The following is a 15,729-nucleotide window of genomic DNA, read 5'->3' on the forward strand; positions in this document are numbered from 1 at the left end:
TTATAAAAACGTTCCAAATATGAAATAACATTTGCTGACGTGACAACGTCTTATAATTCGATGGAGCTGGCTGCACGCACAAAAAAACATGACGCATGCGTCGTTACCTCGCTCTGAGGCGTTCCATTTAAGGCTTGAAGTGCAAGTGAAAGCGCGGAACGAGCGACAAAGAGGCACAATCGGCATCCGCGTTCGACAGCGTTCGTTCGTTAAAAAATTGACATAATTGTATTTATGCGTACAAATAAATGTAACTTAATCAATTCAATTGTGATTTCCGTTTACCTCCTTCTCTATATCCATACAAAATATCTATCAAACAAATAAAATTAAAATTTTCTTTTGAAAAATGCAACCATTTCATCATTATTTTGTTATGACGTTGTCACGTACAACTATCGTCAGTTAACCGACTTTACAGACAACCGATTTGTTTTCTTTAGATTATATCGTTGTAGGAAGCTTTTTTCAGAGGAACCATTTAATCGCTGACAAACTATAACTTCCTTTGAACCGAATCAGGCTTATAATTGCTTTTCAACCCTCCAACGGTCACGTACAATATAACGAGTCATTCGGGTCGGTAATAACCACATGTATAGAAATAATTTTTAGCCCACTTTGAAAATGTTGTCTTGCATAGAATAATAAAACAGTTGGCCTTTTTTGGGTTAACCAAAATCAGTTTAACCATAATTACATATTTAAATTAAAAATAAATGTAAAATTAGTAGCATTTAATATATATTTCTTTTTTGACTTTCATAAGTGTACATGGTGTTACCTATATGAATAAATGATTTTGACTTTTAATATATTCCAAGAAATTTAAACTACATATTTCTCTATGATAAAGTCTCAAGTGTTACAGAAGGGTTATAAGTGAAATAATATTTTAAAAAAGCTTTCCTCAAATTACTTATTTCCTCCGGATTTAAAATAGAGAACTCTAGGTACTTATATATGTAATTTACAATAACAGAATACAGATAATAACAGAATTGTCTAGTTTAGTATTTTAGTCACAGCTTAAACTGCGCATTCAGGTTACAATTACTTTGTTCTTTATTGAAATTTAAATATTTTGGAATGAATCAGACCATAAAATCCTTTTGCTTTTCGTATAAGCATACCCTAAATTACTATGTCATGTATTCACTGAATCGAATTGTTATTATATCAAAGATCTTAACATCAAATTCGGTCAAGTGATAAAGTTCACTTCAGTGGTTTGATTAGCATTATTAATTGTAATTTAGTTAATTGAGTAATAAAGATAATGATCTTCTTGAAATATATTAATTACATCTGTGGGTGAGTTTATTTTACGATTAACGGACCATTCTATTAAATAAATTCATTGAAAAAGAATTGAAAAACAATATGTTATTTTTGTATTATTTGGTCTATGGAATTAAATTAATTAAACGATTATTTATTTTTATACAATGTAAATAATGTCTAAATTTGTATTTCGGTGCCAAGTCATGTTAGAGCTTGTGCTTTAAGCCAGATTTTATTATATAAAGAGGTTTACGATTGTAGACGTTATATATAATATATACAGTCATTTTGCACCACAGTGTTTTTAACTAGGTTAATAATATAAGACCGAGAAACAAATGTTACTAATTTAGATAAGGAAAAAAAGGAGATTACAATAAATCACTTATTTACACTTAAACTATTTAAAAATGTTATTGCAAGCGCACATGTGACTTCACTACATACACTCAATATTTAAACAGTATGTAACTTAAGGAGTTTGTTCAGATTTAATTTCAACAGTGACCAACTGCTGACACGGCTCACGTGGTTGTTCTAAACATCTGAAGGTGCACGACACCAACAGCTCACAAGAATAATATTATGTATATGACTATATGCGAATAGGTGTACCTAAGTAGTATTTAAGATATTGTTTTATAACAATATATCAGATTTGAGTATTGCTCTTTCTTATTAATTTCTGGCTTCCTCTCACAGTGGCAAAGACTACTTAAAGCTCTTAATTATCGTGGTGAGCTTGCCCGATAGCTTTGAGATAACCCCACCACCTCGAACATTTGATCTGAGGAATGCGTAGGGTTGTTAGGTTCTTAGGTCTCACCCTCTCATATATTTAGTTATCTAGTGCAGCTCGCTTATACAATTATACATACACTACATATACTATACAGATACTTCTGACATTTAATACATATAAATTTAACCACACATTTCACAGTCCACTGGCTGCTGTACAGAGTTCTTTAAAATTTTCGATAAATGCATACTCTTCAGTATAAGGCATGTGGAGGAAGGAAGGTGTACTGTTTATCTATAAAGGAAAGGTTTACGACCTCTCTTACCACTAAATAGTTGTACCGAAGTTTAAGGTTAAGGTCGAAAAGTTGTGTATATCTTTACCAGCCGGAAACCAATTTTGGTAAAATCAATTGACAACTCTTTAAATGACATGAATTGCTAATCATGAGATAAATAAAATTATTATTTATTTTTATAATCTAGTTAGTTAGTTATGTATCTTGGAAAATTTAAATGATACTAATCATTGGGATTGATTTGCTTCAGTTCAAACAATTTGTGTGACTTAAAACTTGGCAATTAAAAAGAATGGCGGAGAGTTTCTTGCCTGTTCTTCTTGCCCGCTCTACGCCCTTGACTTGCGAACTGGCAGTAAATTTAGTATCAATTTAACATTTTTTTTGTTGAAGTTCATTAGTGTACTGAGTTACCTATATGAATAAAGTTATATTGAGTTTGAGATTGAGTTTGGATACAAATATATTTTTCTTAATTATCTTGTAGGAACAATTCGCGACCTCGCTGGATCTTTTGGGCCTATTGCAAATTGTGTGTTTTAGAGTTGGTTTTAATTTGAATAAGCTGATTTAGCCCGGTGGTAAGTGCGACTATTAATTTGAACCTCATCTTGCACCAAATGATTTATGTTTGCGTGTGTATATGATCGAATTAATTTACGATCATGTTAACTGTACACATATAAATGTATTAGTCTATGTCGAGCACAAAAGCAGACCATTTTCGACACCCTTTATTTTTAACGCAATATTTATGAACAACATTCACCTAAGCCATATTTAACTACAAAATAAGAAATCTTAATAAAAGAAACGAAACAAAATTAGCCTTAATTTTGTGGTTGCCCTTGCACGACAGCTCACGATGCAGAGCTATGTTAAACGCCTTAAGCGAAAAAACATTCTATAATGTGAAGAATTATGAGTAGATGTTCTCACTGGAGGACACACTCCGAACGAGATAACCATCCAACATATTTGCTAAAAGTGAAAGCACTGATTGCAGATGGCGAATATACAAAAAAAAAAAAAAAAAAAAAAATTTTGTGGTAAAACTTTTAATTGAAATTTCAAAACATTAAGTGTCATTCAGACCGAGTTGCGAAGTGAAATATTGTAATATAATAAACATTTGTAGTTATACTTGATTAAGCATTCGAGAATGTTATTATTTTTCATATAAAATCAGTGGCGCTACAACCTTTTTGGGTCTGGGCCTCAGATTTCTGAATCTGTTTCACGATCATTTTTCTATCTAATAGGCAAGTAGGTGATTAGCCTCCAGTGCCTGACACACGCCGCCGACTTTTAGGATCTAAGACATGTCGGTTTCCTCACGATGTTTTCCTTTACCGTTCAAGCGAATGCTAAATGCGAACATAGAAAGAAAGCACATTGGTGCACAGCCGGGGATCTAACCTACGACCGGGATGAGAGTCGCACGCTGAAGCCACTACACACTTGGTGTAATGAAAATTTTAGTTAATAAATACTGGAAAAATAGTAAAGTATTAGAAAGAAAAAATATATACTTTGTACGATTCGTCAAACATTTATTTTTCACATTTAATACGTTGTCAAACTCATAGTACACAGGTCGTTTAAGTTAATAAACTTCAACTGTAAACTATTTGTTTCGCGGTTTAAATGAAATAACTTTGAACCGAGATCGTTTTAGTTTCTACCTATTAGTTAACTTTAACGGTTTGTTCATTTGCAACGTTACTGAATTTTTATGTGCTGTATTTTTAAATTGTGTCAATTTACGTTAGGTTTTTGATTTATAATTTTGTAATTACATAGCTTTGATAAGTGTTTATATATATATACTAGTTGGCCCGACAAACGTTGTTTTGCCATGTATATTATTTCTAGTAAAAAAAATTTAGTTCAATAAAAATAACTATCTATAATAAAAAATAGGGGTTGATCGTAGAGGGGTGATTATTAAGGATTGTATGTATTTTTGTATGGTGTATCATAAAAAAATTAAACAAAAAGTATTATGTAAAAATAAAAAAATTTAAATTTTAAAAATAAAATAAAATTTAAGGGAAAAATAGATGTTGTGCGATTTTCAGACCTATCCGATATGCACACAAAACTCACGAAAATAGGTCGAGCCATTTCGGAGGAGTTTAACTACAAACACCGTGACACGAGAATTTGATATGTTAGATGAATTGAAATTTGGATAAAGGATTAAGTGATGTGGTAAACTTGTCAAATAATAAATTTAAGAAAAATATAAAACAGAAGCTCTCTAGGAAAGCTTATTATAAAATATCGGATTACATAGAAGATAAGGAGCTTGGAATTAAAAATATGCTCCATTTACTTGTTTACTTGTTTTCGAAGTATTTTTGAGCAAGCACGTTGGATGCGCGTTTTTAGCTCTTTGTTCTTCTTCTTCTTAAAGTGCCTCTCCACTACTGGAGGTTGGCGGTCAGCTCGTCAAACTCCTTGTTATTTTTCGCCAAGCGCATCAGCTGTCACTCCCGTCCATTCTCTAATATTGCGGAGCCACGATTTCCTCCTTCTGCCAGCTCGTCTTTTCCCCTTGACCTTGCCCATCATGATTACTTGAAGAAGTCGGTCTTTGTACATTTACAAAATCTTATCACATTTATTTTTATAAACATGAGTTCGAAGAAGATGATGTCTATTGAAAGCGTGAAATCATTTTCTTATTCAACAATTTTAGAGAGAGAATTAAACTCGTATGTTACTGTATTTTATTTTATCCCATCTGAGTCGTAGTCTTTGATCGTAAATATAAAATAAATAATTTTAGCCCGTAGTTCCTTAGAAGCTTATAAAAAAGGTATTATATAATCTGAATAGATGACATCTTTTCAAAGAAAAGTTACTGACAAAGAGAATTTGAATGTCGTTTCTACGTTTGGAAATACACAGATAGATTCACATTTTTAAAATAAAACGTATGCAGTCTTAATTTTGAGAGTAATTCATTAAAATTCATCGCTCTACGGCCACAAAGAGAATGGGACGTTTGATCTCAAAGGATATTTGAAAAAAATCTTATTTTTTTAACTCCGTTTAAACTCGTATGAGCTCGCACAATTTATATGGAAATGTAGGAACAATTTTTTTAAGAAGCTAGGTTTATAAAATATTGCGCTAGCGTTTGCCAAGTGTTTTAATCGATTGTTAAAGGAATAGTCATGTTTTAGTGTAGCAAGTTCTTCCATCTTTGGGCACATTTTTGATTAAAGTGATTGTGTTTCTTTATATGTGTTTGCGCTTTAGTGAAATAAATGTATTTTTCTTTCTTTCATTTCTAGTATTCTGTCGCTTTTAGACTGGCACAGGTCTCACACCAACAAAGAAGAACAGAGCAGGGGTTAAATTTTTGAACCATGTTTTCATACAATTCGAAGAATGAAGTGGAACTTTTTATAAAACAAAGAAAAACATTTATTAGAGCCAAATAAAATTTAACTTCAGATTCATAGCTCCAAATTTTATTACTTACAGAAACAAAATTAAAATAAATGTAATGTAAGCAGTAAGTTACGAGACTAAGGGTATGTTTCACAATGTATGGATAAAGTTCCAAATAGCTATGCAACACATAAATTATTTGGAAGATAAATTGTGCTATTTGACATTAATCGGACTCTTAACTTATGATGGACTTTATGTGACAAATAGCGCTATCTGACAGTCGTAAAACGCAACAATTGTGTTTATCCTACCAATAAGTAATAAAAAGCTAATTTGGAACTTATGTAGAACTTATCCCTACATTGTGAAGCATACCCTAAATGAGGTAGGCATTTGACATTTGCTGCGCCAGAGGCCCTGACGGCAATTTAACAAAATGTTTTTTTTAATTGTGAAAATAATTGAAAAGCCGAAAACAATGATATAACAAGTTACGAAGAAATTTAATGTATGGTTCGTAATGGAACTCAGACTGGTTTGTAAATGCCACCAAAATATATCATGAGGATATTTCCGGAGAAGTTGTCTCCCGGGCTCGGCGGGAGACGCCCAAGCTTTTAAGTAAATAAGTCCCTTATAAGGAAAGGAGAGATTTTGACACTGCCAGCTTCGCGGCTATAAATAAAAAAAATGCCACCAACAGTAATTACCTGAATCTATTTCTGATACTTCTTAGTTTTAACAAAGTAAGAACTACTGTGTACGAGCCAAGGCTGTCCATTTTGCTCACTAAGGCTTTCTTAGTTTTATAAGCGTGGCGATTTCCTAAATCGTCGCCGTGACGCTCCGAGAGTATAGCCAGACGTAGGCACTCTCTTCAACCTGCCTTGCGATTCTGTAACTCATTTTTCGAACTCACACGAGCCCCAAACTAATTCTCGTTCTGAATGTGTCTTACGATTGCTTTAAAGAATAGAGGATTTTAGTTTTACTCGCGTACAACAATACAATATAAGCGAAATAATTAAATGTTAATTGCTATGTAACGCCGCTGCGAAAACCGATGTGTGAGTTCGAAAAGTGAGTTACAGAATCGCAAGGCAGTATGCAAACAAATACATTTAGAGATGATGAGAAGAAGATTTGATAGAATAATATTTGTTGTAATCGATACCAGTACCGAAAAAAAAAAGTTAACTTTATATTCAAATCATTTATATCCCTATTCCGATATCGTAGAGGTTTTAATCCCGTAAATAAATAATAATAGAGAGCAGAGGGAAATTTCCCATGGGTTGTAAATTTTGTTTAGGAAAAATTGCTTGCCTTTTAAATCAAGTTACTTTGAATGATTAAGATTTTACAGTAGAAATATATCATTAAAGCTATTCCTTTGTCTCGGCAGAGCTCTTGGGTTGGAATCAAAGGGACAACTACTTCCAAAAAGGATTTTGGGGACTTGCTTGGTTAGGACATATCTTTGTATCTGTTTTTAACATAGCTACTCTTTTGACTAATAATATGGGAATGTTTTTACGAAACCAATTACAAAAGCAATGTTGACTTAGAACGATTACGGACGATGGATTTTTTCTTTCTACATCCCCATAGCACTCCTTAGTACGTTTATTGATTAAGGTCATTTTGTATAAATTACAATCTAGATTTAACAATACAGCCCTGCGATTCTGTAACTCACTTTTCGAACTCACGCAGCGGTTTTCGCATCGGCGGTCGCTCTCAAATCAGTCGTGAAGCAGTCATTTTATGATTTGACATTCTGAAAATGTGGGAGCTTGTAGTTTATTGTTTATCAGAATGTCAAATCATAAAATGACTGCTTCACGACTGATTTGAGAGCGACCGCCGATGCGAAAACCGCTGCGTGAGTTCGAAAAGTGAGTTACAGAATCGCAGGGCTGTTGGGTACGAGGCATGCCTTTTAAGTTTTGTCGTTTGCAGAAAAAAACACAACTAGAACCGTATAGTACTTTTTATTGTTTTTCAAAGTATTCACCACGTAGCTTAATACACTTTTCCATTCGCTTAAACCAGTTATTATAACATTAATTCCACTCTAAAGTGGAGGTGTTCAAAATGGCTGACTTGAAAGCGTCGACTGCTTCTTCTCCGGACTGGAACCTTTGACCACGAAGACTTTTCTTAATTTTTTGAAATGTAAAGAAATCGTTAGGGCTTATGTCAGGACTGTATGGAGGATGGTCAAGAATTTCTACTTTTTCCTGCTTCAAATACTGAATTGTTTGACGAGCGCTGTGTGAGCTTGCGTTGTCGTGGTGCAGGGTGATGCGCCGCTTTAAGTTAGATAGTCGAAGTTTGGCGATGACTTGAGGTAAACAAACTGTGGTATACCACTCTGCGTTAACTGTTCTACGATCTTCAAGTGCAATAGACGCAACATGGCCGGTTTTTCTAACGAACGTGGCCACCATCTTCTTTGAAGTGCTTCGAGAACGAACGAGTTTAGTCGGCTTTGGCTCGTCTTGAAAGACCCAGATTGTAGATTGTTGTATGGAATCAGGATCGTAGGCTTAGATCCAAGATTCGGCATCACTGATGATGTCGTAGACGTGATTTGACTCTCTTCGGTTGAACCTTTGCAGAGTTTTCTTACACCATCTGACGCGGGCCGCCTTGTGATCGTCGGAAAGCAGATGCGGTATCCAACGGCAAACTAGCTTTCTCACACCAAGCGTTTCATGCAAGATCTTCTGAATGGTTGTCCCTGAGATGCCTAATAGAGCCTCTATCTCTCGATACGTCACATGACAATCTTCGAGAATTAGTTGTCTCACAGCAATGATGTTTTCTTCAGTGAAGGCGGATTTTGGGCGTCCTTCGCTAGATTGGTCACTAACACCAGTATGTCCAAGCTAGAATTCTAAATACCAGCGTTCGACAGTCCGCAGACATGGGGCTTCATCACTGAACACAGATATTAGCTCTTCAAAACACTGAAGCCGTGTCAGGCCTCTTCTAAAGTTGTAGAAAATTATTGCACGAACATTTTCCTTAGAGAGATTCATTTTCGTACGTAACTTGACAGACTCAAATCGACGCTGTGACTAAACAATAGCATTAATCCTAATACTTTTAACTGTTTTGAGATTCAAAATGTAAACACATTCGAATATAGTACAGGTCCAAATTCAAAGTTGCCGGGAAATATGGAAACGACAGAACTTAAAAGGCATGCCTCGTAATAAATAATTAATTGACTTCATTTTCTATAATAATACTTTTCTAACACGCGTTATTTACGCGATAAAACTGTTCAGTGACATTCAAAATATGTAAGTCGCTTCAAATTTTAAACCGCCTAAAATCTAGAGATATATAGATCGTTTATACATTATGGCGCAAAAATGATACAATCTACTCCGTATCGCGGATGTTATACCGGAAGCTGTCGGAAGTGGGCTTATCTCTGTCTCATTTATACGTTTGGTACAAGGTGCGAGCGAGACACACTATTAATTTGTTTTAATGGTATATCCGTTACCATAGAGACGTGTAATCTGGGTAATGCTGTATTGTTCTTAGAATTATTATTGTGAATATAAAGCATCGTATTCCGAAATTAACTTACTTTATGTTACAATAATATACCATATAATATATATGTTGATTAATGCATGTACTACAGATACAGACGTGAATATAATGTAATATATTTACATGAATCGTTACTTTACAGCTCTCTCAGCGAGTGACTGTCACCTCAAGTTGACAAATAACAATTTAAAATGTGTAATTTCATTGTAAAGTTGTAATAGTTACAAGACAAAATAACACTAATGTTTATCTCTCCCTTGGAGAGGGAGATGCGCTCAGCTATTACCCCATCGTCACAAATAGCAAAAGCTGATGATGAATGCCATTTGGCTTTATGAGGCACGGGTTTACACTAGGCACAACGTTGAGCAGTGATTGAAAATTAAAAAATAATCTCTAATGTTACTGGTCCTAAAAAGTCATAGGATAAATGATGAATTGTAGCAATAGTAACACAAAAATAGATGAGTATAAGTTAAATTATCAGTAGCCATTAGCAACTCAGGCATTCAATATAATATACAAAATTGCTAAGTGAAATTTACGAGGCGCATTAAATTACACCTCTTGAAATAAATTAACCTTATTTGAACCAGCTGAAACAGACGGAAAATTAATAAGGATAGAATACACTATTCGATTTTTGGAATTTTTATGTAATGAACAAAAAATAAGTACAACAATAAATAAAGATCCTGGATCTTTATAAGGTCTACTATAATCGCCAATCTAATACAGTAATGCTTTAAATTTCAATCTAAATGCGCATGCGAGATGACAGGTATTGTCTAATACCAGCAGAGTGTGACATCACAAAAGCAAATGGATGCAAAAAGCGCGATGCGATCGGAGCTGGAGGGGAATGGACGACACGTTCAAAGATGGACCCAAAGGAATGGCTGATGATGTTCAGCCGGACAGACTTTTGGCCACTATCCTTTACGAGTGAGTTGCGGCTTATTGGTGATCACGCCTGTCCAGGAGTAGCCTATTTAACCGCCGCTTAAATGAACCCATATTAAACTGACTAGGGAAGGGGGCAAGCAGTATGGACTCCTTGCCCCCTTCCTTCCTTCCCTTTACAAGAAACGACGATCTAAATTGTCGCACCCGGGAATGTGAACAACGAAGGTGTGAAACTAAAGCGTGCTTCTCGATGAGCGTTGTTTGAATGTCGGAATCAGGTTGTGTAGTTCCATGGAGCATTCTCCGGAGTGCAATCTATAAATTGAAAGGCAGGCAACTGAACGTAGATGGCCACCTAAGAGTTGAGATACAACTAGTGAATCTTCATCTATAATTCGCTTAGCCCGCCTCTTAAGCTTAGGTTTCCTAGAAAAGCGGTGCCGTTATCTAACGTAACGTTGGGTGACGTCACCCATACGTTGTCTATAAATAACATCGGAGTAGGTTTTCTAGGGAACGTTGAGTGTCACCGTAACGTCAAATAGTGGTGCTGGCATTTGCATGACGGCCGTCATAGCGGTGATAAACAGTAGTTCAACGTTTTTCGCGTGTAGCGGTGCCCATATTTAACTAATACAATGAGTGGAAACGTGACTTGGACGAGCGAAAATGATTGTTTTTTTTGCATTATGTTAAAAAGTAAAGACGGCCGTTATTCACAACCGTAAAATGACCGCCGTTAGTTAACGGCACCACTTTTCTAGGAAACCTAAGCTTTAAATGCATCTAAAGCTCTCAGATGACATTTGGCAGCACCAGCCCAGAGATGACAGCAGCCTTTATTCGATCTTTGATGCACATAGTTTTATACATGCACAACATTGTAACTATCAAAAGTACAAAACTGAATTTACAAGTTGTATTGTAGCTGAGTTCCATTGAATTGCAAATTGGCCAAAGACTTACGGATTCTGTTTCATCAATTATAACGCCCGGTTTCTATATTTAAAATAACCATTGTAATTACAAATGATAAATTTACTGAGATATTTGTTAATCTCTGCACGTAACAGTCGTTATAATAGATAATTTATTTTTAACTTTAGAATTCCAGTTCTAATGTTGTGAAATATTTACATTATTTCTTGGTCCGGAAGTGGTAGTGACTTTATATGTATAGTGTATACCTATATTAATCTTTACATAATGTTTCGAATCTTCCGCTGACAAACACGGGCTTATAACTCGATCGACTTATCTTGTGTATTTAGGACAATCACTTTGTTAAGCTAAAACTTTTCAAATTTCCCAACCGCGTTAAAAGCGCCTGCATAATTAATTCTGTTTTCATACACTTCTTTTTAATTTAGAAGCTTGTTGACACTTTCATACATCGGTCTTTCGGAGTTTTAGGTTGTCTCGATCAAATTGAGTTAACATAGCCATACAATGGGGCGCATGTGGGTATTTTTTTTACGGATGAAACGTCACGAAGATGTGCAGCGTTGTCGAAGAAAAGGGAGAGAGCGATTGAGAGAGAGTGAGAAGAGCGAGAATTACCTTAGAGAAATTCTATTATTAAAATTAAAATTTCGTAAAGAGAAGGTATGAAATATTAGTATTTTATATTTTATGCAAAATAGTTTTTTGAAATCTCAAATGACGAAATGTAAATTAAATGTAAATTAAAATGCCACGTGTTTTTATAATCGAAGAAATAAATTTAAGCATTTAATTTTATAATATGTATTAATTTTCGACTTAATATTTCTGACAATTAAATTCATTAAATTCCTAACATATGTTCCTTTTTCCCTCCCTCTAAGTCTCGGAAACCTAAAGTTTTAGTTTTGTATAAATATGAACATGACTTAAAAATTCGTTCGCGAAAGAAGTTTCACTTCTGACATGTGTACCTACTTTGTACTCACTCACTTTTTTTTATTAATTGGATATTACAATCTAGCCGCTTAGCATAATAAATGTCAAATAATACAAGTTACAGACATAAATGTGAAGACACACAGTCTTCTATGTTTTCCCCACTGTTTAAAACTTATCAATAACATGCACTAACACTAATTAACCAATTCAAATGGTTTTTCCTTTTCAATCTTCTCAGTAGGCCCGTCTTGTCAAGAAGTTGAATAGCCTCGACATTTGACGAAGGCTTACATTCGTGAGTTTCAGTAATCTTTGTAATTCTTCTGGCTTCATCCATTAAATAAAACTAAGAGCGACCCCAATCTTTAAGAGGATTTTAAGTTAACAAAAATCATTATTAGTTAGGCCTAGATAAACTTGTGTGTATTTAGTGTGATAGCTAATTAATTTAATTGCATTGTTAAATTTTTGCTAACATAATTATAATTGGACACTCGGCTAGATTTATAAGTTAAAGAAATAAGACTTTATTTCTAATATTTCTAAAAAATATCGATGTATTAATTAAATTAAATTGACAATCTTTGTATACATACTATATTTTTTTTATAGAACAGGGGGCAAACGGGCAGGAGGCTCACCTGATGTTAAGTGATACCGCCCATGGACACTCTCAATGCCAGAGGGCTCGCGTGTAACATAGTTTTCTATTAGCTTAGTAAATTACTTCCTGAGTTTGATTCCCGAAGATACAATTATGGGTTTGGTTGGACACAAGATCTACAAATTATCAACAGAATTAACCCTCAACTAACTAAAATCTATTCACAAAAACACAAAAGCATACCAAAATATTTCTCGTCTAAAATTTCATAATTATAGTTTATATCATGCTTCCCTAATTTCACAGCTTAATTTCGCTATTAGCCATATAGCTGGTACGATAGTGTTTAGCTAAACTTGTTAGGGAATAGTTAAGCTGTATATGTGGAATTTATTATTTAATATACTTACACGATATAATTTATTGTATGTAAACTAATTTTGGTAATTCTGTAGAAGCGTACAATAAATACAATAAGAATAAACAACGGCGCTACAACCTTATTAGATCTAGGCCTCAGATTTCTGTATCTGTTTCATGATCATTTGTCAATTTAATAGGCAAGTATGTGATCAGTCTTCTGAACCTGACACACGCTATCCACTTTTTGGGTTTATAGCGAGTATTTAATGCGCAATTAAACAGCCCATTGGTGTTTTGGAGTTTTTTGTTAGTATATATTTTGTCGCAGCAAACTAGCTTAATTAGCTGTTCAATCAACAGCCTAGCCGCTTTACTAAACAGCCCCGTTTTACTAGCGGCCTGAATGATATTTAGCCTTAGCATTTGTTACAACATTTCATAAACTGGCTGGCTAAAGCTTAGGCAATTCGTACGATAGGATGACCATGTCACAGAAATAAAAAAAGATGTAACATCTGACATACAAATCTTTATTTAATATATTTAAAATGTAACATATTACTGTTTTTTTTAATCATGAGCGACGCCATATTGACAGTTTGGAAAGTATCTGTGTTAGGTGGCAGAAAATGGTAGGTACTAAATTAAAATAAACAGGCTAGGCAAGTAATGAAACGGCAGCGATTCAAGTTATTTAAAATTTGCCTAGCCGTTTAATCAAATGGCAGAATACCATTCAGGCCTCTAGTTAAACGGCGCTGTTTAGTAAACAGGCTGTTGATTGATAGGCTAATTAAGCTAGTTGGCTGCGACATATACACTTTAAATTGCACTCGTTTAACTAAAGAACTTTATTTAATCTCTCGAATTGTATTTACGCTGATAACAGCTGCCAAAGCTAGGTACACTTACTGCATGATACACGACATTTTTGGGTCTAAGTCATTTCGGTTCCTTGGAACGTTTATCTTCATTGTTCGAGTTTTATTGCATAAAAATCGATAGATGTATGGACATGTTTCGAGGTACGGCTTTAGGGTTTTACTGAGCACGGTTAAGTGATAAAACTTCATCCATTTGCCTTATTTAATAAGTTAATATAACATCTCTTTGTGATAACATTATGTGTAGAAAGGCTTACTTTTTTTTAATTTAATCATAAAATCATTTTTTTCTTAAAAACAAATTATTATTCAGAACATGATCTGTTATTACGAACCTATTTAAAATCTGCAATTGAACTTGCTTATTCATACTATAATGTGACCCCAGCGGTAAACATATTTTGTTCATTCAATTTGTATGAAAATTCGTATCATGACCTCGTAACAGAACCTAATTAGGAGCGTTTAGCCGTCAAACTATGACAATTTTTAGGGATTAAAATACTAATATTTTTTGAATTGACAACGAGCTACGAATAAACACTATGCTATTATCAAATTAATGAATGTATTACTATCATTTCTAATATAATTATTATTTTATGTATTTATTATTTCGTTAATTGGAAATACAATAGATTAAAACTTATGAAATTCTTCTAAAATAAAACTAAAAAGTTATTTCTCTGTTTAATATGGGAAGTCCCAATCCCATGGTAATAGATATACTCTCTACACAAAATCAAAGTTGGAGGAAATATTCTTGGAATATGCCGTCTATTATAAACAGCTATGTGAGAAATTACCCGCTACGTAAAAGACTATAAACCGGGACTAATACGCCAAATATCGATATAATAAATATGAAAATGTCCAAAATTCAAAACAAGAAAAAGCCGAACCTATTGACATGTTCTGATTGAAGCGGAAAACAAAAGAAAGTTCGAATCCGGCTTTCGAGTCGATACTTTGATTGTTGAAAAGAATTTTCCGTCATAGTTCACTGTGTTTTTGGACTAGCTTGTATATTTTCGAGCCAGTCCAGAGACATCGACACGTGAAATTTAAATTACACACCCTTGTGCCCAAGTGAAAATAACACGTCTAGTTATATTTAGCACATGGGCGCCTATTTAGTCTACTGCCAGCGTTTGAGGGGGAAGTACGTTTGAATAACTGAATACGTAACCTCGTCAGACTTCCACCGGGAGCCGATTCCACAGTTCGCTAGTTGACAAAAGGAAATGTTTGGTAAAGCGAATAGTGGAAGATTTCCAGCCAGAGTGCGGCTGATATCTCCGATTCCTTCGACTCGTGTGGTGTGAAGGATTATTTTTTTACTAGCGATAGTAACTAAAACAAACAACTACTCCACTGAACTCCCCAAAAACCGCGAAGGACAACGTAGGTATTTTTATATTCTGTTATTTCAATTAGATTTTGCAATTTTAGGATAATTATGATTTCGTCACGTTCACAATATTATTTTAAATTATTAATAAAGAACTAATTAAGCATTTTTGTCACTTTTAAACCAATTAAAAAAAGCAGTAAACTGAATAGATTAAATTAAATTCGGAGTGAGCCATTAATTCCTGTCAAGCGCTGGCTTTTCGTCCAATGACCGAGATTCCGGCGTGTCTCGTAGCCTCCTCGATTCTTACGGGCATTCTTGGGGCACAGATTAGGGAACGTGGTGGGAAAATATAATCTTTATGTATTCATTTAAAATATATTTATGTAATGAATATTTTAAGTGCAGCTTGTAACAAGCAGTGCC

This window comes from Pieris napi, chromosome 19 (genome assembly GCF_905475465.1).
Source record: "Pieris napi chromosome 19, ilPieNapi1.2, whole genome shotgun sequence".
In the NCBI taxonomy this organism is placed as follows: Eukaryota; Metazoa; Arthropoda; class Insecta; order Lepidoptera; family Pieridae; genus Pieris; species Pieris napi.